The following is a 20,179-nucleotide window of genomic DNA, read 5'->3' as shown; positions in this document are numbered from 1 at the left end:
TGCAGTGACGTACTGTTTCAAAGGCAGAAAAGTACAGGCAGACTCAAAAAGGATATGCATAATCAGTACAGCTCGGAGATCACCTTTAAAGACTTGGGAGGAAGTGAGAAAAGGGAAGTAACTTCCTGGAGAATTTCCTGAATAAGACATGCCCATGATGGACATCACAAGTTATTTGAAAAATGGTTCTTCAATTCAATAGGTGTGTAAGATATAACTCCGAAGGACCACAAGGTAAGAAATCTCACCCACACTCAGAAAAAGTATATTAACAGGATGAGGTGGTGTAACTTGGGGGTAAAGAGAGACTCAGGTCCATGGAGATGAGGGGAGGGAAGCTAAGTGTTCAATAATTCACAGTGTATGTATCCCATCAAGCCCTGGCAAGGACCATAGGAAATACATATTGTCATAACATGTGGCTAAAATAACTAAAGCTTAATGAGTTAATGAAGCTGACTAGGGTCACTAGGACTCCAGGTGGTAGAAGAAAGATTTGAACTTGGGCCAGGACACTTTGTTCTTCTGTTCACTGGTAGGTTTCTATGGGAGAGGATGGCCTCAGTATATCATGCCACCAGCTGGATCTGTGGGTGCTGCACCCTCAGATTTCCACCAACCTTGTCTGGGTCATATTGTACTTTTACTGAACACGTCCAGATTTTTCTTGTCATTCTTCCTTGAACACTATAGACTACAACTTTTAACATAGCATTTATATTCATTAGGTATTACAAATAACCCAGAGGTGGTTGTGTGGAGAAGGTTATACCCAAAGACTGTCATTAAACAAGGGCATTTTGTTGCTCCCTGGGGTCATGAAACAAGGTCTCTATGGAAGGGGAAGAGTGACTCATTTTTGCTTTGATTCTTTGCTTTCTAAGCAAACTTCTGATTTTAAACTTCATTACCCATATAGATTTCCTTTTAGGAAGAGAATATTCTGGAACTGTGAGGCTTCTTCACTGCGGGATTAATAAATTGCCATTTTGGTGTTAGATGCAGATTTGGGTAGTATGAGGGGATGAGCAGAGGGCTCACTGGTGGATACAAACAGATGGAGTCACTGAAGCTGAGAAGCAGGCTGTGTGCTAGGAAGACGCTGCAGGGGAAGGTGGCTGCATGGTGATATGGTTTAGCTCTTGCTCTGTTTGTAGCCCCCGATGAGAATAGCATGTGGGATCCAAAGGAAGAGGACTTCTGAGGGAAAAACACCAGCCCAGTTTCATGTTATTGAGTGCTGACAGTATGCTGGTTTTGCAGCAGATCTATGAGTGCTTTTGACAAATATATTTTGTGAGCAATTTTGGGGGTCAGAGAAGTCCCATGGACAAGGTGAGGTAGGAGTGAAACTTGTGAAGTACAGGAGAAAACCAGTCATGTAACTGTTTGGGAGGAGCGTAGTTCAAACAGAAGAATTTGGGAGGAACAAAGCCCTGAGCTAGAAGGATGCTTCGCTATCATAGGGATAGTAAGTGTCCAGCTGGCCAGAGCAGAGTCAGTAAAGGGTGTGGATTTATAGTTTATTCTAAGAATACTGGCTTTATTCTGAAAAGAAGGTCGGTGTAAGTGTGTGTGTATATGTGTGTGTGTATGTGTGTGTGTGGTATGTTGGGTAAATGGCCAAGCACAAGTATAGGGTTGTCCTTTGCACTAGGTAGTTAAAAGAGTGTGAGAATTTAGAAGGCTGGCCATGAGGAGATCATGGAGCTATGTCACGGCAGTGGCTTGGTTAAGTACCAGTTGTGACTGTGGCATGGCTACATGTAGGTTTTCTCACCTATCTCTCTGGAAGGAAAGATCTTTTGAGATACGAATGTGCCCCAGATCATGTAAGCATACCACACCCCTCGTTGGGAACCAGTGAAGGGATGATGGGGAGGAGATGTGCCTCTGCTGTGATTTTTACTTGGCCTTTAAGGTCATTCGCCATGTTAAAGGAGAGACCTGGTGACAAAGGATGAGAACAGCTTGAGAGTTGTTCCTGCAAAACAACATGTATAGGAAGGACGGGAGGAGAGGCCTGAACTACAGGGTCACAGAGGCTCTGTAGGGTTAGGATGGACAGTCTCACTTCAATAGCTCTGGTGACATTCTTTTGTAGCAACTTCAGACCAGAGGCTGTGCTTATTCAACTAGCTACATCTACCCCTTCTTGGACCTCTTTCCACCACTCCCAGAAAACTTTGTGTTATCATTGTTGATCTTTTAATTCCTTTGTGTTCTGCTTATCCTTTAAGGCTAGGTTGGCACTCTTTTTCTCTCCCTCTGTCTAACTATCTACCTACCTACCTCTATCATTCTAATATATTTTTGGTTGGTTTTGTTTTTAAAGACAGGGTTTCCCTGTGCAGGCTTGGCTATCCTGGGACTCTCTCTGTAGACCAGGCTGGCCTTGAAATTACAGAGATCTGCTGCCTCTACCTCCAAAGTGCTGGGGTAATGCTACCACTGCCCGGATTCTCTATCATTCCATCTGTCTGTCTGTTTTTCTATCTATCTATCTATCTATCTATCTATCTATCTATCTATCTATCTACCTACCTATCTATCTATCATTATCCATCCATCCATACTTATATCTATTAATTAATTAATCCATCAAGCCTTCTTTACTAACAAATCCCTCCAAACCCTGAGAACACCCACTATTAAAGGAATTCACAAGGCAAGTTATGTTTTACCTTGTCTTGAGGTACGCTTTGCCTTGCAGAGAAGCAGTAAAAATACTCCTGTCTTTCCTTTTCCTTTTTAGCCTCTGTGGTCCCCCTCTGGATGGTTCATAGTCATCAATCCAGAGTTATCTGTCATTCATTCACCCTTCCCATCCCAGTGACTGAGGCAAGCTGAAGTCAGTACTGAGACTATTTGAATTCTATGAGTGACTCTTTTCCCCAACTCAGCGTTTAGCATCATCTAAAGGATTATGCGGGGGGGGGGGGGGGAGACACTGCTCACTGCAGGATGTTTGTGTACAAGTTTTGCAATAATTTTGAGCAGGAAGCGCACTCGCAAGGGTGCCACAGTATGAGGAGTAAGGAGGCTTTTGTTTTCCAAGAGAGTAGAGAATGTTTTTTTTTTTCAGAATTCCCACAATCTGGTGTATGCTATTGTTAGGTGCTATTCTCCAGTTTTGCATAATGAGTACACCCTGAGAAAGCCAAGCTCCCTCTTCGAAATCTTCTCGTTTACGGAGAAACCAAATTCCCTCTTTTCAAATATATTTTCACATGCAAAACAGCAGTCTGTTTCTGCTAAGTCACATTCTAGCTAAATGGATAATTGAACGGGTGAATGGGAGCAGCTACTCAGCTGCTGACCTGCACAGTTGCTGAACATCTATACTCCCAAATTGCAGTGGAGCAATCCCCAGGAGGCAGAAAGCATGACTGATTTTTCCAATAAAGCTACAAAAATCAATAATCCCTGCAGACGAAATGCTTGCATCACTAACCATATCCGAGTTTTCTTCCTCTACTATCCTCCACCCTAGAACAGGTCTCTGTCTTTGCCTTGGCACCTGCTTCTGATCCCTCACTACCAGGACCAAGCCTGTATTCTATTACAGTTCTGCTGAACGTACCTTTTAGGGAGGCTCTGCAATGCTTCTTGATTTAGAGATGCCTGGGCTTTATGTCGTTGTGGAAAAAAGTTGCTTAGCTTTTCCTGAGCGCCAATAAGTTCTGATATATGGCTGTGCATGCCTGCATGATTAATGGCACATGCAATGCAAGGACTTGGAGCTTTCAGAGGTCACCCCATGTGTACTGAATAATACAGCACAGATCCAAAAATACCGTTGGATGAGAATCCTGGCTGCACATAAATGCAATGACATTGCCTGCTTTAGTTGACATTGCCTGAGACTCGGTTTTTTGAAAGAAAGTCACCTCCCCCAAGCCGGCAATTTCAAGATAAAATGGGAGATCATTTTGGTTCCTTGGCTATTTCTCTGTATAGTGTCATAGGTACCAGGAAAAGGAAGGAGACTGCAAAAATCACGAGGCTGCAATGTTAGTTTCTGACAGGATTTCCAAATTCAGGGGAGCCAGGCCATGGTGTGAAGCAAATTAAATGTCCATGCAAAATATGCTACTGTGTGCCGTGCTGTGGCTGAGAATTTAAATGCACCAAAGTCAAGAGATTCAAAATGATGGTTCCCACAGCAACTATAACTCAGTTCTCTGGTGAATATAAAATTAACTTTATTGCAAAACATGCTGTTCAATTTACGCCTTAATCTAGTCATGGCAGAGTTACAGTTGCTGTGAGAACGCTAACTCTGAATTGTTTTGAATAATTAATTTAATGAAAAGTTGGTGGAAATGTGAACTCTGATGGAAAAGTCAACTTAAATTTAGGCAAGTTGGCCAATTGTGCCAAGACACCGGGTCAGTCATAGAATCTGAAGTTACTTGGTGAACTGTTTAGCCTGGGGGACACTGGTTAAGGTACTGGGGCATTGTCCTCAATCCCCAAAGGCACACTTCTGCAAGGGATGACTTTACCAATAAGTGAGGGCAGCTCCCTGGCACCCATGTACCTGATCGAGTTTCAGGACTTCAAAAGACAAAACAAAACAAAAACCCGCTGTTGTTGCTGCTCCTACCTGGGAACAAAGTAAGTGATCAAAATATGCAATGATCACAGGTGTTCAGTGGGATTTGGAGCTCAGCTGTTCTTTTCTTGGACCATCCTGTTATTTACATATTGCTTCACTTCTGTGAGCCAGCTTCCTTTCATATAAACTGAGGGTGCTAAGAGTCTCCACCTCGTAACCGTTTATATGGGGCAAGAACTTAGCAGTAGTGGCTCAGTGATCAGTAACTGTAAGCTGTCAAGATCTAAATGGGGAACTCAGTTGAATTAGCAGATTAAGAAAATCGTGACAAAACCAAATATTTAGCCCACCCGGTTCTTTTACTCTAGGCTGATTTGGCATAAAGCTAAGCTGGCAAAGGGGACATAAAATCAGAAGGAGGAAGTGGTAGAAAGTGTCACCAGCCAGAGTGCATCTTCCTTGAAGTCACTGAGGCCACTCACTCTGAAATGCTAGTAACTGTGTATCTTCTACTGGATTAAAATCTTTTGATTTCTTTTTTATTATTATTTATTTATATACTGTATGGCACAGTGCATACATATTTAACATATCAGAGAGCTGAGTTGTTTCCACCCCCTCCGAACTATTTTTCCTTATTGGAGCAGACACTACTCCCACTGTGAATGGGTTTGGAATGAAGTTTTACCACTTCATTTAAAAAATCTACCACTTTTTTTTTACTAACTTTAGATCTTAGACAACAAAGTCCTCTGTTCAAGCCTGAAAGGCCCCCAAACTTGGGAGAAATCCCTGGTCCACCCGGTGAGTCCTTTTGGTGGGCCACCTTTGAAGCCAGCTTTGAACTTCTAATGAGTGGGTAATTTTGGCAGCTGAGAAACAATATTTTGAAGCCAACTCCTGGGTTTCTCCTTCACCTCTCCCCAGTTATTCTGCATACAATGTGGATTTTCTTTCTCTCTGTCTTAAGTGAATCAGATGCCAGGCAAAGGGGAAGGGTATGTTTTCAGAGAATTGCCATGTTGGCCGGCAACCCCTGGGTACCTGCTGTGTTACAGGCTCCAAGGCAAGGGATAATTTATCCCCTCTCCTCCCACCCCAACAACCTACATTGTACTGCCTGGCCCAGGGTTGGAAAAACCATAGAACGGACTCTGTCAGAGGTACTGTCAAGGTTTTGATAGAAAGGGACAAAGTCACAGGCTGTGAGGGAAGAGGAATTCAAAGGCAACAACCCAGCAGAGTGTGATTTTAGATTGTGAAGCTATCCTGGCTTGGCTTTAAGTACCTCATTTATGTACCAGTCTCACACTGTTTGCTGGGCCTTTGCCTCCTTCCCCCCAAAAGTCTTAGCTTGTGGCTTTCTGCCTTGCTGTGATCAGTGTCAGTAATATTTTAATGTCTCCTAAAAGATTTGATTTTATAACGCTGCAATCATTTGATTTTTACTGCTCAGAAAATATTTGAAAGCTGTATTACTTAGCATAGCCTAATCTCACTGGTGATGGAAGGGAAGTGTGAATGCAGAGTTAAGGGTACCCTCAGAGCACAAAGCTCATTTAGAGGAGACAGAAAGAGATCACCTGGTCTTGGCAGGTGCTTGGCTCTTGTGGAATTTCTCCCCCTACTTTGCCTGCAACCCTAGAGGCTCATGGGAGGAACCTCATCAGCCGAACTCCCTAATGTGTGGGGCTCCCCGAGTGCCACTTGTTGGCTTCCGGAGTCAAGTTCACTTGAAGGCTGATGGACTTGAAGTAGCATTCTCTTTCTAATTGTCGGAAAACTGGCCTTAGCAGATTTGGTTGCACTGGGGAAAGTGTGGTTTCTCTGACCTCATAATTTTCTAAAATGAATGCACCTTCAGGCTATGGCAGAGGGGTCCCCATTACAATGTCCGATTGCCTCATGCATGGATGGATGCAAAAGTGTCAATTATGGTAGACACATTGGAACTTTGAGAGGCCTGCTGAAGGAGTATATGGAGAACCCTGGCTCACTATTTAGAGCTTTCATTCTTAACAACTACCTGGAATGTGCGAGGAGATGCTCCCAAGGTAGCAAAAACGCCTGGGTCTGTAAAGACATGGATTCCCCCCCCCCCCATGCCCATACCTTTTACATTTTAAAATTGATTTTGATTTACTGAGGAAAGCTAACACTTTATGCTTGATTCTAGAAGCCTAATCAGTTTTCAGTTCCATCCCTAATATTACTCCCTGTAGATCTTGAATGTTTTCAACCCCTCTGTCTGTGAAGAAGTGTCCTGATTGGAGAGGTCAGATGGGAAGCAGGAGATATGTCAGCCTTTGTAGTTCCTGTGAGTCTAGTACCTCCCCGACACATGCATTCCAAATGGCCAGGTGTTCCCCTGGTTCTACACCTGCCTCTGAAGGATGCTGATGGCATGCCTGCATGCAAAGGATGTAAATGGTTATAATAGAGTATCATGCTGGGAGTGCTTCCCAGGAATCAGTGGCCTGATCTGAGACAAGTTAGAAGGAAGAGCAAGCAATCTAGAAAATGTAGAATACTTGTGCTGTGCTGTTCCAGGAAAATTATCAACAGGTTTACACTGCTGAACTGGAGTCTTCTCCCTGGGTCATGCCTGCAAAGCCCAAGGAATTCCCCTCAGTAGAGTAGACAGAGCACATAGGCCCAGGAAGCAGAAGGGAGAGGGTGGGACAGGGGACTGTGTAGCAAGGCCTTGATCACAGCCATGGAAGGGAAACAGTAACTGTGAAAGAGCTCCAGACCTCACGGGACAGTCTGACTTTCCTGGGTGTTCTATCCAAGGCAACTCAGGAAGGATTCTGGTCCTGGCCTCCACTGTACCTCTTGGGCTCTTATGCCTAATTTGCATCTCTGTTAATCCACTGCAGCTGGAGAAGGCATGAGACTTCACCTGTGTCATTCTACCAGCCTAATAAAGAGAAAGAGACGCAGGGGACCCAAGAAGCACAGATTAGAAGCCTCTTTTAGGAGGACACAGGTGTCTAGAACCCTGGAGCACCCCATGTGGAAGTTCTAGGTCTTGAACACTCAAAAAAGTAGCATTTGAAGGGCATGGCATTAGACCAATGACAAGTGCAGAAACGTGCTGCAATGGGGCGGATGTACCATGCTGGGTCTGCTGAGCGGTCAGGTGGGCACACACACATGCATGCACACACAGACATGGACACACTCATACGCACGACAGGAATCAGGCACTGGCTTGTCTTGTCTGTGTTCATCATTGGAATTTGGAGCTGGCTGTCTATTGGACTACATGGGAGGAAGCTAAGAAGCCAAAGAAAGTGGCAGAGGAGGTGGCCATGAGAAGCCCTGCCCATGGTTCTTGAATGCTATCTTTGCCAATGGTGTAGGACCACAGATTGGAATGAGTGAGTCAACCTAGCTAGTCTTGTGTAAAACACTACTGTGGCTACTCACTGTTTGTGTGTGGGTGGGGTGGGGGAGGGGCTGCTGTTTGCTGTAAGGTGCACGGAGGCAACACAAAGTCTTTTGAGCTCCTTGGAGAAAATTCACCATGTAAGTACAAATCACCACCATTATACCATGGGCATGAGACATGCATCAGCTTAAACCAATCACCGGTGACGGCTGGAATATCAAACAAAAGCAGCCAAGGCTGTCCCAGTCTCAATCCAGGTCAATGATGTTTTTAAAATTTCCATTACCCCTGCCTTAGAGGCAAATGTCAGGGCCATACAGGAGCACTCTTGGTCCCCCACTTTATCTGGATGGCTTGAACAGCACTGATGTTTCTTTGTCTTTTTTTTTTTTTTTTTTTTTTTTTTTTTTTTTTTTTTTTTGGCCAACTTTGGAAAACCTGGGAGAATAGAAACAACAGTCTTGCCTTTTGGCATTTGTTGAAAAACTAGCCATTTTGGGAAAACGACGCTTGCATTTCTACGTGGCAATACACAGCTGGAGCTGGCTCGTGCCTGCCCCCTACAGCTGGGGCATTCACTAGTTCTGCCTTTGTGCTTACACCCCGTTTAACGGGCCCACTTACTTTGCTACGGCTTCCTGTTCAAGGGGGGATATCTGAGGGTTTTTTTTTCTTTTTTTTTCTACTGGTTATGCCTTCCCTTCCCTTCTCTAAGTCAACAAAGATCCTGAATTCGTAGTGCTTCGTTATCCAAATCTAGGCCAGCTCCTCTTACAGAGGAAAGATTTACCGGACCACCCCTTACCAAGAGAGAAATGAGAAGAGCCTTTTTTCTCTCCCTTTCCCCTCCCTTGTCAGTAATTCCACCCTAAAAGCTCAAAGTTTTCTTATTTCGAGCTGTCCAGGCAGTAATCCAACTAAATTAGATCATAAGCATTTGAAGGTTTTCATACTAAATAAAAATATAGATATAGCTAGGAGAAGATGAGATTTAATTAATGAGTGTTATTTAACAGAACAAGTTGTGCCATATATGGAGGATTAAGAGATAAAAAAGGATAGGAGGGAAAATCAAATTTTAATGAGTTACCATCTTTGCTTGCTTTAGCTGAGCTTCCCTCATTGAGGAAATATTAACACTTACTAGGGAATCGTCTGCATACATATATATGGCTGATACCTGACTTTCTATTATGCAGTAACACTGTGCTACAGAAGAACTCAAGCCTTGTCTTCAAAATTCGAGGCTTCCGTCTCTATGTTGGTTGATATCTTAAGAAAGCCATAAGCAAAGTTCAGTATTGAAGAATACATAAAAAATAATTATTGTCAGAAATGCCAGGAAAGGGATCTTGGGTTAGAATACAGCTAAGTCTTGTGTTGGGAAAAGGACAGGAGACGTCTGAAGTACTACGGCCTGTTGCTTGCTTCTTTACAAGCCATTCTTCATGTTTGCTACCCTGGAGATATTCACAGAGCGAGGTTTCTCGTATCGCACGTAGCATGGTACCGAATACATTAGGCACTCAATAAATGCTGACTATATTTATCATGCTCAGCTTGAACTAGACATGGGAACTATGGACGTCAGACTTGGCATGCATGGTACATGGATGCTTATGATCATGTTCTTGCAAACGATAGTGGGATTCTTGGTGTTTCCTTGTCTCTTTCCATTTATTTACCCTCGCTATGTGCGTTCACTTCCCTCAAAGGGCTTCAAGCCATGCGACCCACAGAGCTCCTCCTGGGACAGGGAAACAGGAAACAGCTGCAGACATCCGTGTTTAACACCTCAGGTTTAGCTCTGAGGATCTTTTCATGGAATGCTGGGCCTCTGCTAGCCATTTGCCGTCTTTGCTGATCTCCGGTGTGCGCTTCTTGAAGACATATTTGGGAGGCAACATGAAGGTGTGCTATCAATAATCTTTAATCTATCGTTTGTGGAACACCAAGCACCATGTTATGCATTTATCCACAGATCGGTCTCCCTCACAGTGGGGTGGAGCCATTCCTAGCCCTACACCTCTCCAACTCAATGTGTATGCACACTCCCTACACCTCCCCAATTATTTGAACTCACAAATAATGACAATAGTAAAGTGTTGTTCAAGAGTGTTAACAGCAGAGAGGAAGATGTCACATCCTACAAACGGAATGTGTGAGATAGTGACAGTTTGCAATGGGTTCTCGCATGTGCTATGCATTGCAAATGGTTTAATTCTGGGTCAACGGTTTTTTTTCTGGGCTAGGTTTCTCTATGCTGTGAATGCGTTTTCTTTATCAGAACCCCCATAGAGCAGGTCAGCGACTGAATGGACATAGATCTATTTTGGCCCTATTACATGGAAATCAAAAGTTAATTCAGTTCCTATTCAAAGGAGGGCAGGAAGTTGATAGCAACATGCTTAAGGGGTGCAGTTTGGCCTGCCTGCCTTCTCTGGTTTAATAGGAAAAAAATGAGTTTCTCCTATCCCTTCCAACATCTTCCCCTGCTTCCTCCTGGTTCTGGCAAACTCTAATAATCAGTGCTGGCCTCCCTGGGCTGCTATACACTCAGAGCAGACAACCAGACCCATGGGCCAGTGACTGGGACCCTCTCCACAATGCAGAAGCCCCCTATTGACTTTCATGCTACTGGCGAGAGTGTGCTTTGGAGACACTGGTGGTTTGATAACTTTTTGGAATAAAATCAGGCACAAACATTTTCCCTGTGCTTGCAAGGTGATTATCTTATAATCTTTCAGGCTCCCCCCGTTCCCCTCTCCCTCCCCACCCCCACGTTATTTCTAGACACCTACTCAGGGCTGTCTGGCAATCCCTTTTGAAGTTAAAACATAATTTCAAAAAATAAAGAAATGCAATTCACACTTATCAGAGCCCGTCACTTGCATACAGCTTTAGACAGATGACCTCCCGGGCCAAGCTTTAACCAACTTCATCACCAATGTGACTAGCTTTGCTACTGCTAAGCTAGGGAGTCTTAGCTCTTCAGATTCTCGAAGACAGTACTTATATGGAACTTGTGTGTGTATGTGTGTGTGTGTGTGTGTGTGTGTGTGTGTGTGTGTGTGTTTAATGTATTAGTTAGCCTGTCCTTCCTTAGAATGGCATTTAGGGAATGCATAGTGCTAGGCCCGAGGCGTGGTAGGATCGGTAGCATCAAAGACATGTCCAGAAACTGCTCAGAACTTAGGGTCTAGTAGGTGGGTATAGGTGCTTCTCCACCCCTTTCCAACTGTGTTTAGAATGAAAAAGAGACCCCAGGGACACGTTCATAGGCAGTTTTCCTTGCTGAGAATAGACACAACCATTCACTGAACTGAAGAGACGTTGCAATGGGGTGAGGTTCTTGGCTGAGTCTAAACTGGCACTCAGAGACTGGCTGTGTTTAAAGAATTTGTGAGCTTCTTTCGCTGTCCTTTTTGGTCCTGGGACACGTCTGAAGATGACTGGAGTTGGGATATAACTAGGACTCCATGCTGTTTGTTCTACCCCTAGCCCGGTACGAAACCTGAGACACAGGAGAGATGTAATTTGCACTTGGTATTTGTTGTTCCAGGAAATCAGCCAGATCTAAGGCAGAAACGAAGGACTATTCTCTCAGAGGAACTTAGGGGTCAGCTGCTAAGGTTGAAGAGCGTTTACTGTGTAGGGGCAATAAGAGTTCTCAGTGGGCTCTAAGGGTGTGGCTGGGAGTGAAGATAACCGGCCTCCCGGAGCCTGGGAGGCAGTGCTGTATGATTTCTTGGAAGAGGATATTGCAGGCAACTGGTTACTATGGAGGGGCCACACTTGAACAATCTGAAAAGGTTAGCTACATGCATGTGACTCCCCTGGAACATCAGAAACCCCTGGCGGCATCAGTAGGAAGCAAACTTTGCAGCTGGGATGACTTGTGAGCTTGGATGGGTGATGTAACTGATGTAGATTGTGCCTACTGTATGAAGTAGGTTTATGGGATTTGGACATCTTGGGTCTATTGGTCTTGTAATGAACTTAAGAAGGACCAAGGGTTCCATCTCTGAAAAGTTTTCCTGTCACCACCAGCCTTGTTTTGACTATCATTCCAGCTCACTTGGCAAAGTATGTCAACCTCTGCTACACTGACCATTGTACTTTATACTTGTTGACCCAGGGAGTCAACTGCATCTTTAGTGAGCTGAACACAGAAAGAAGGCAATGCCCCTATGGACCAGGGTGAAGGCTGTCTGGAGAGTTCTTCCATTACTGCTGGGGGTGGGGTCTGGACTTCCTCCTCAGGGATTTAATAATCAGAGAAACGTTGCCTGGTAGCTTTTAATTATGCTGCATATGCCTTGTCCTATCACCAAGGACCAAACAGGCCTCTCTCCCTGATTACAATGAAAAGCGTATATGTGTGTGTGCACGCGTATGTGTGTATGTGTGTGTTTTTAAACAAACACTTTACTTAAACTATGCATTTCTTTTAATTAGAAGAAAGATTAACTAAATGAATTTTCTCTTGTAATTTAATCCATTCTAATTATCTTGAGACTGTTTATGATGAAATACTTAAAATTTTGCCCAGCTGCAAAATTCACGAACGAAAACCCTCCAGGCTTGCCTGTGGTATGGGTGACTCCTGCAGCTCTGTTCACAACAGTCCACAGAAGCACGTGATAGAAAAGATGGAGGCAAATATATCACAGTCTTGACTGGTATGTGTTCAAGATGGTGGCACTCTATTTCCCAAAGGCAACAAAGATGATCTTTAAAATAATATTCATTTTTATTAATTATATGTATGGGGGGGCATATGTACATGTGAGTGTTTGTACCCTTAAAAACTACATGTATCAGATCTCTCTGGACCTGGAGTTACAGGAGGATGTGAACCATATGACACGAATGCCGGGAAACAGATTTGGGTGTTCTGGCAGTACATGCTCTAAAATGCTGAGAGCCATTGTCTGGCCCCATTACAATATTTTCAAATGTCCCGATGAAACCCATTATTTGGTAAGTGAATATATGTGTGAAGGCAATTGCTTTAAACACAGCTTATGAAATAGAATGCTATGAAGAAAAAGGGTTGCTTGAGACTGAATACCATCAGACAAGCAACTTGGGAGGAAGTGTAAAATCTGTTTCTGACATGAACATCTGGGATTTCCTTCTGATAACTCAGGAGATGAGCCAAGGAACTACAGAGATTCCCCAGATGTTACACATGGGTCATGCTCCAAGGAGTCAGGAGACTGCAGTGAGTTAGGGAGGAGGGTAATTGTGACGCTTATCAGGTTGCGTGGGGACAGAGAATCAATGAGTTCTGCTCTCTCTAGAGGGCATACTTGTTATTTGGTGGAGTGCAAACTGGGACTCCTGGATTACTCTTGATGTGCAAAGCCAGAGCGAGTAAAATTGTGCTACGAGTTGTGAGGGATGAGGGGGGAATACACAAAAGAGAGACTGAGGTATGTCCTAAGCAAGGCTGACTCGTGGCTTCTTCCACGAAGAAGAAAGTTCCCTTCCTTTAAAAAAAATTTTTTTTTTCTCCCACAATGCTGGGAATCAGGTCCTGGGTTTCAGGCATATTAGGCAAGTATCCTGCCACTGAGCAAGCCCCAGCTGATTAGACTTCTAAATGCAGACCGTGCCACCCTGCCATACTCAATGGCACCTCTGTGGTCTCCAGTTAGAGAGACACTGGTCTCAAAGAACAGAATATTCTTCTGTTCAGGAGTAACAATTTCTAAATTATGCCTCAAACAAGTTTCTTCTTTTCAAAGATACTTATTATAAGAGTTAATCCCAGAACTGAAATAAATTCACAGGCTACTTGATTCTCTGGGAACACCTGTCTCAGAGTTCTGAGAACTTTTGTCCCGAAGTAGCAAACCCCAATTTTACAACCTGGTTCTATTAACATAAATACTTGATTCCATGTAGACCTGGACTATTTGATAAGATGAATAAGTTCAATTCCAGCCGAGAGATGAAATCCCTGGTTTGCTATGAGAATGAGGTGCAGAGAAAACCCTTGTTTGGAGAATGGATGGAGGTGGTGCTGGCTATGATATGCCACTAAGTGCTTGATGGATTAGGAGGCATATTTGTGGGAGAGTGGATAAAGATGGGAGGATCAGAATCCTTCCTTGCCCTTCAATTTCTGTTGCATAGGTGCTAGGTAATAGTGGCAGTCATAGCAACTTTAGCTCATGTGCACAGGGCCCTAGCATCAGGCTGAGCACAGTGCCAGGCGTGATTTTCATCCAGCAGAAGGAAGGCTGTATTATTTAGCAATCCCCATCATGCAGACAGTGAAACAGAAGCACATAAAAGTTAGAAGAGCTGCCAAGATTTGAGTTTAGGCAGACCTACACAAAAGCTGTGTCCTATAGCACTTCCTTGGTAAGCTTGCATTTCTCCCAATCCAGGGGAAGTGGAGGGAGACAGATAGACTTTCCCTTTGCTATTTTCTAATAAAATATACATATAAATTGATGAAGTGGGGATAACTTCTCAGGGTAAGCAAGGAGACATTCCACCACCCACAAAGATCCTCTTTATACCCAGGTAAACTATGGAACCAGGTAAACTGGGTATAAAGAGGAACCAGGGGGAGCAGATGAACAAAGGGCTGTTAAGAAAAAGCACCTTTTCTAATCTCCATGATTCAATTGCAAGGCATCAGCAGGGCAACCCTCCTTGTGTCTGATCCTTTAATGTAAGGTCTTTAGTGTATGTTATGGGAATATGCACTGAAAAGCAGAGAAAAGGACTTGATAGCTTTTGAGAGGCCCATTTACACAAGCCTGCATCACATGCAATAAACTCTGGAAATGAACAGGTCCTTAGAGATCATCTCATTCAAGTGTGTTCTAAAGTCAGTCAATCACACAGTGCATTTGCGATATTTGCAATATCTGCACTGTTATTTACTTAATATTTTTCTTTAAATTTACTCAGGCCTAATATTGCTACCTACTATCAGCACAACCCTAAGCAATAACACCCATGTAATCAGGGGTTTGATGTGGTAGTTATATTTTCCTGAGACTTACTCTTAAGAGTTTCATATAACTGTCCAACAAAGTACATTTGCATCCCATGGACAGCATCTTCTGTTTTGATACAGTGCCCTAGGAAGCAAGTACATTGTCTAATACCAACATTTCCTGCATTTAAAAATTGAGATTAGGGACTATTGGTGACATATTCTAGGGTGCGTGGACTATGTTTGTTGAAGTCAAGCCTAGAATTCAGATGTCCCCCTCCACTGGCCAATGCATCATCCATGATGCCAGAAGGAATGAGACACTGAGTGATGAGAAAGTCATCTATCATAAGTATCCTAAGAAATTAAATTCACTGGGGCTATCTTTCTCTTCCTTTCAAAGCCTTGAGATGTTAGCACAGAGGTAACGTCATTAGTGTACATGTTGACAGATCCATGAATGGTGGACTCGATTCTCTGTCAACACTCAACTGCTGAGTATCCAGCACATGCCAGGACAGTTTCTTCTACCTTTTCAATAGATCTGATATGTGTTTGCTTTCGGGTGTGCAGTCTTCCTGCTGGTGGCTCTCCCGCATGGGCTTATGCCTTGAGAATGGTGAACCATATTCAGTTCTTTATCTGTGTGAAGTCTTGTACCTTTCGTCAGTGACAGAGTGAACTTTTGTTTAACAAGAGACCATATATATGATGATGGTTCTATAGATTATAATAGAGCTACATCTTTCTTCTCACTCAATGACATCACAGATGTTCACGAATCATGTTTGGTGACACTATGGTAAGCAACACCCTGTTCTGTCAATGGAAGAGAAGTATAACTTATACGATTTTGAATAGTACATAATCCTTGGTAACAAACGCCGTCATTACTGGCTTACATATTTACTCTCTACATTTTTGTGATTGTGGAGCATGTCCCCATTTACTAAAACTGTTCACTATAAACAAGATTTTGTCAGCAGCAATACCTACGTTTTCCCATAGCTCTCAGTTCCATTAGGAGGTCACATTGAATGGATGACCTAGATCAGCGAAGTTTCCACAAGAGCTCTGTCATGAAATGACAGAACCATCTAACCATTCAGCTCTTGGATCATGTCCCCATTATTAAGAGATACACACTATTTTTGATGGACCTGTCTCTGCCACTACAGGCTATGGGCTGACATACTGACCACTTCCTCTGAAACTTTGAGGAGGTGGTAACAGAGGATTCTGAGTTCCCCAGAATCCTTCCCCTCCTCTCTTCTTGACAAGAGGTCATGTCATGGACAGATAGTACTAGATTGCATAGGAAGCCCTTTCAGAAATGTTTTTTTTGCTGGAGCTCTAGAATACCAGGTCATCACATCAGGACAAAGTTTATGTCCATTGTGTCTATTTTCCAACTGGTGTTCAAAGCCCTTCTTTAATAGCTGGGACAAGGAAGCAAATGCTGTCAGTGATGAGAATTTCATCATTTATAAAGCAGTTATTTCTTGTTATTTTATTTTTCCACAGTGACTTAAAAATATGTCCCTTCCTTTCCTGACCCATCCTTCTTATTCTGGGTTTGCATAAAAAAAACACTGATATACTTCAAGATCCAGAGTCAAAGAGAATGTGTGGGCATGGGACATTCCTAATGTGCAGTAGATGGCTCATACTTGACCATTTTGTGGGGAGAAATTACTGTTTTGAAAGTTCCCCTATAACAGTAAAAGGTTTAAAAGTTCAGGTTTTTACAGGAAGAAGGGGGAAGAGTAGGAGGAAGATGGCAACAACAACTATTCTGAAAACAGTTCTGTCAGAACACCTGGAGGATTTCATTATTTAACCAATCAGAGCATGGGTTGCTTTCATGGACATGGTGGTGAGGATGGCTCCACAGAGACTAGAGTCATCTCAACTTGAGCTCACTATAGTCACAGAAGCACGAATGTTAAAGGACAGTAGCTGTATAAAAGGGGAGGGTAATGGCTACATCAGTTTCCCTCACTTGGATGCAAGGTGGAACAAGATGCAGCCGCCTTTTATGTGAGGCTGGCTAATTTTAACAGCTGCTTTCCTCTACTTGTGTTCCCTGTATTGTCCTGAGGCTTTCTCCCTCCCGGACTGTGACCCTGTCTCCTTCTGATGACAATCACTTAATCAGCACATCTCATTGTCGCCTGGATGGTTTTACCTTGGGTAAAGATTCATTATCCTTATTAACATCTCAAGAAACCTTTTCTCTCCCCAACCAATTAAAGAGGAAAAATAGAAGGGCCCAGTGCAATAGATGGAAAGAAAACTCTTCTGACATGTGGCACCTGCTAGGTCACTCAGCCCCACGTGGCCCTAAGAATCAAGTTGTCACGATTCTGAAACGTGATCAGAGGTCAGGACCACAGAGGTAAAACACACAAGTTGCAATAACTACTGCACACGCTCCTCACTCCCCAGATCCTGAGCAGCTCACTGGGTTTGGAAAGCATCAGTGTTGGTAGACCGAGTCCCTAGATTGTCACTTTGTTCCTTGGCAAGGATGGAGATCACAACAGTGCCCCATCCACAGAAAACTGCCCTTATTTCCCTGGTAATCGGAAGGATGGTGTCTTCTTGAATTTTCTCGACTATTCTGCCAGTCAAACACACTAACACCCAAGTCACCTTTTTATTAGATAAGAAATGCATCTGTGGGTTTACTACAGTTCAAGTGATTTGACCTAATAAAATTTCTCTAGTTCCACCAAGCTGCGGTGAGATAGCCATTGGATGGCCCTCTTATGTTAAATCCTTCACATTAATAAGGGGTGGTGGAAGGTGACAGGCAGGTGGCAGTTTATAGGAACAGAAATCCATTTTAATATCACATTTAAGGAATAAACCTCTTCTAACCACACAATATGCCTCCTGATTTATTCATAGGAAATAAACTGCACCTTACCCAAATAATGCTAATATATTCCAAAGATATACACCAAGTGTGGTGATTTAGATTCAAAGTCTATTCTTATCTATGCAGTTCTATAGATTTCAGTCAGACCTTATATTTAACTTGTTAGGAGTGAACATAAGATCATTGTTGGGCAGATAATTTAGCTTTTACAGTTAACAGGACACATTACACCTTCTATTCAAGTCTGTAGCAATAAAAATAATTTGGTTACAAATTTTGGAAATGCATTTGACCAAATATGGAGAGACCCTTAAGCTTCTACTTGAATACTTTTGGAAATCTGAACTTTCAGCGTTTCTTCCTTTTCTTCCCTCCCTAGTTGCCCCAGTACAATAAATGCAACCTATAAGGCTGGTGTGAATTGTTCAGTTGACTATTTGCAAGGACTCCCCTGAAACCACCTCTCTGTGACCTTCTGAAAACAGGCTGCAGACAACCCAAGTGCCCAACGCCAGCCACCCATCATCCTGCCTTACCCCATTGTTTATTGACTAGTGCCATTTCATTCTTATTTATTTTCTATCTTCAAAACATAGCATTTGAGGCTTTTGGGTGTAAAGGACCTAAGTTCTTCTCTTTCCTCTGACTGTCAGTCTCCCTGAGGAGGAGAGCTGATTCTGGGCTTGTAAATTGTGGCATTTACTTTAAAATGAAATGACAGGGGTGTCTGTTCAAACTAAAAGACTAAAACTCCATGAAGCAGCTCCAGGGGCCAGGAGCTGGAAGGCTTGAGAAACAATTATGGCATGGATGTTCCTCTCCCCAGCTTTCCGGCAGTGACTCTCACCAACTAAGGGACATTTGTTGTTTTTTTTAAGAAAACACAGAGAAGAAAACAAGGAAGAGACAGCACAGTTCCTATTAACAAAGCTGAGGAGCCCTAATTTCTCCCGAGAAAAAAAGTGTTGGCAATTGCAGCCTTAACAGCTTCCATAGAAGAGCCTTTCTAACTCTGAACCAGGGGGCTTTCCAGGACCAGCACCGCTCCATTCTTCATATGGCATCTAAATTGGCTCCTTACCGACGTCCCTCAAGAGCTCATGGATGTCAGATCCCAGAGATGTGAAACTTAAGCTGAATGTTTCAAGAAGCAGAGGCACCCTTTGCCAGGTCATTGTACCTGCTTGACTGAAGTGCAGTTGGGGCCTGCTTGACTGAAGTGCCTGGGCTTTCCCGCTGGCCACAACCTCACTGTCCTCTACTGAGATCAAAGCCATCATTGGTCCATTTCTTGTTCAAAGGCCCCGGAGACATCTCGGCTCATGTTTCTGGTCTTCCCTCACACCTACTCTGTCCATCCTCTCTCTTTTTCTTTGGCCCTAAGATCTGTCAAGCCACAGTTGGTATCTCTTCCTCATGGGTACACCCATCTGCCTTTCTTTTTATCTCCCTCTTCATCTAGACTTAGACAATTTTCTCATCTAGAGTTCAGTCACATTCTTTTTTTCTTCAAAAGGCCATATAACAATTGGCTTCATGGGGCTTTTATCCTCTATTGTGATTACTCAATGCTGAGGTGTAGCTAGCACCTGACAAGATGCCAAGGAACTGGCATGGTTGTCCTGTGCCGATGCTCTATGTATGGACATGAAATTTAAATTTCATAGAATTGTCAAATGTCAGAAACCTTTTTTTTTCTTTTTTGGATTTCTATCAAGGCTTAAAAACTGTCAGAAACAGTTCTTTGCTAGCAAGCAATAGAATAACCTGGCAGCAGGCCAGGTTTATCCTTTTGGCCAACACTTGCCCTGGGTCTACCTGTACTTCCCTCTTGTGAACTACTTATAGACCAAAAAAAAAAAAAGGTTGTAGCAGGAGTCAGAGCCAATAGGCTTCTGTCTGGAGACACTATCCCTGCCCTTTACTTCTCAGAGAGGAAAAGGGAGAGCTGTAGTTGAAGTATGTGAGTTGAGAGATGATGGGATTATTTATGGGATTATCTACCTTATGGGTGTTGATTGGCAAGAGCTTCTGGAGGGGCCCAATAGGGACAACAGAGATTTGGGGTTGGGGAGAATTTTTTTTTTTTAAACCACACCAAGCATGCAGAAGTACATAAAAAATCCTGGAAGAGTGGAAGCCACTGTAAGGACTGTCTTGGTCTTGGGCTGTGCACATCCCTCCCCTGAAAGTCTGGCGAATTATCCCTCAGCCTCTGCAGGGAGCTGAGATGAGAGCAGCTGCAGGGGTTGCAGGACCTGGAGCACCATTGAGAGATTGCAATAACAATTCACTGCCAACAGACTGTCCCAGCAGGGTCCCCGTGAGATAGTCATGGCCCTGATTGACATGCTGCCCCTCAGATGGCCAATTAGATAG

The 20,179-nt window shown here is 43.4% G+C and overlaps 1 protein-coding gene across 15 annotated transcripts in view; it reads right to left on the bottom strand.

Annotated features, from left to right (window-relative positions):
- The window catches only part of Tenm2 (teneurin transmembrane protein 2), a 1,501,569-nt gene that overhangs the window by 102,807 nt on the left and 1,378,583 nt on the right, over positions 1–20,179 (bottom strand). The gene's annotated exons all lie outside the window — the stretch shown is intronic.

This window comes from Meriones unguiculatus, chromosome 11, assembly GCF_030254825.1.
Source record: "Meriones unguiculatus strain TT.TT164.6M chromosome 11, Bangor_MerUng_6.1, whole genome shotgun sequence".
Classification (NCBI taxonomy): domain Eukaryota; kingdom Metazoa; phylum Chordata; class Mammalia; order Rodentia; family Muridae; genus Meriones; species Meriones unguiculatus.
The sequence above is the reverse complement of the archived record's forward strand: the minus strand, read 5'-3'. Positions and strand labels throughout refer to the sequence as shown.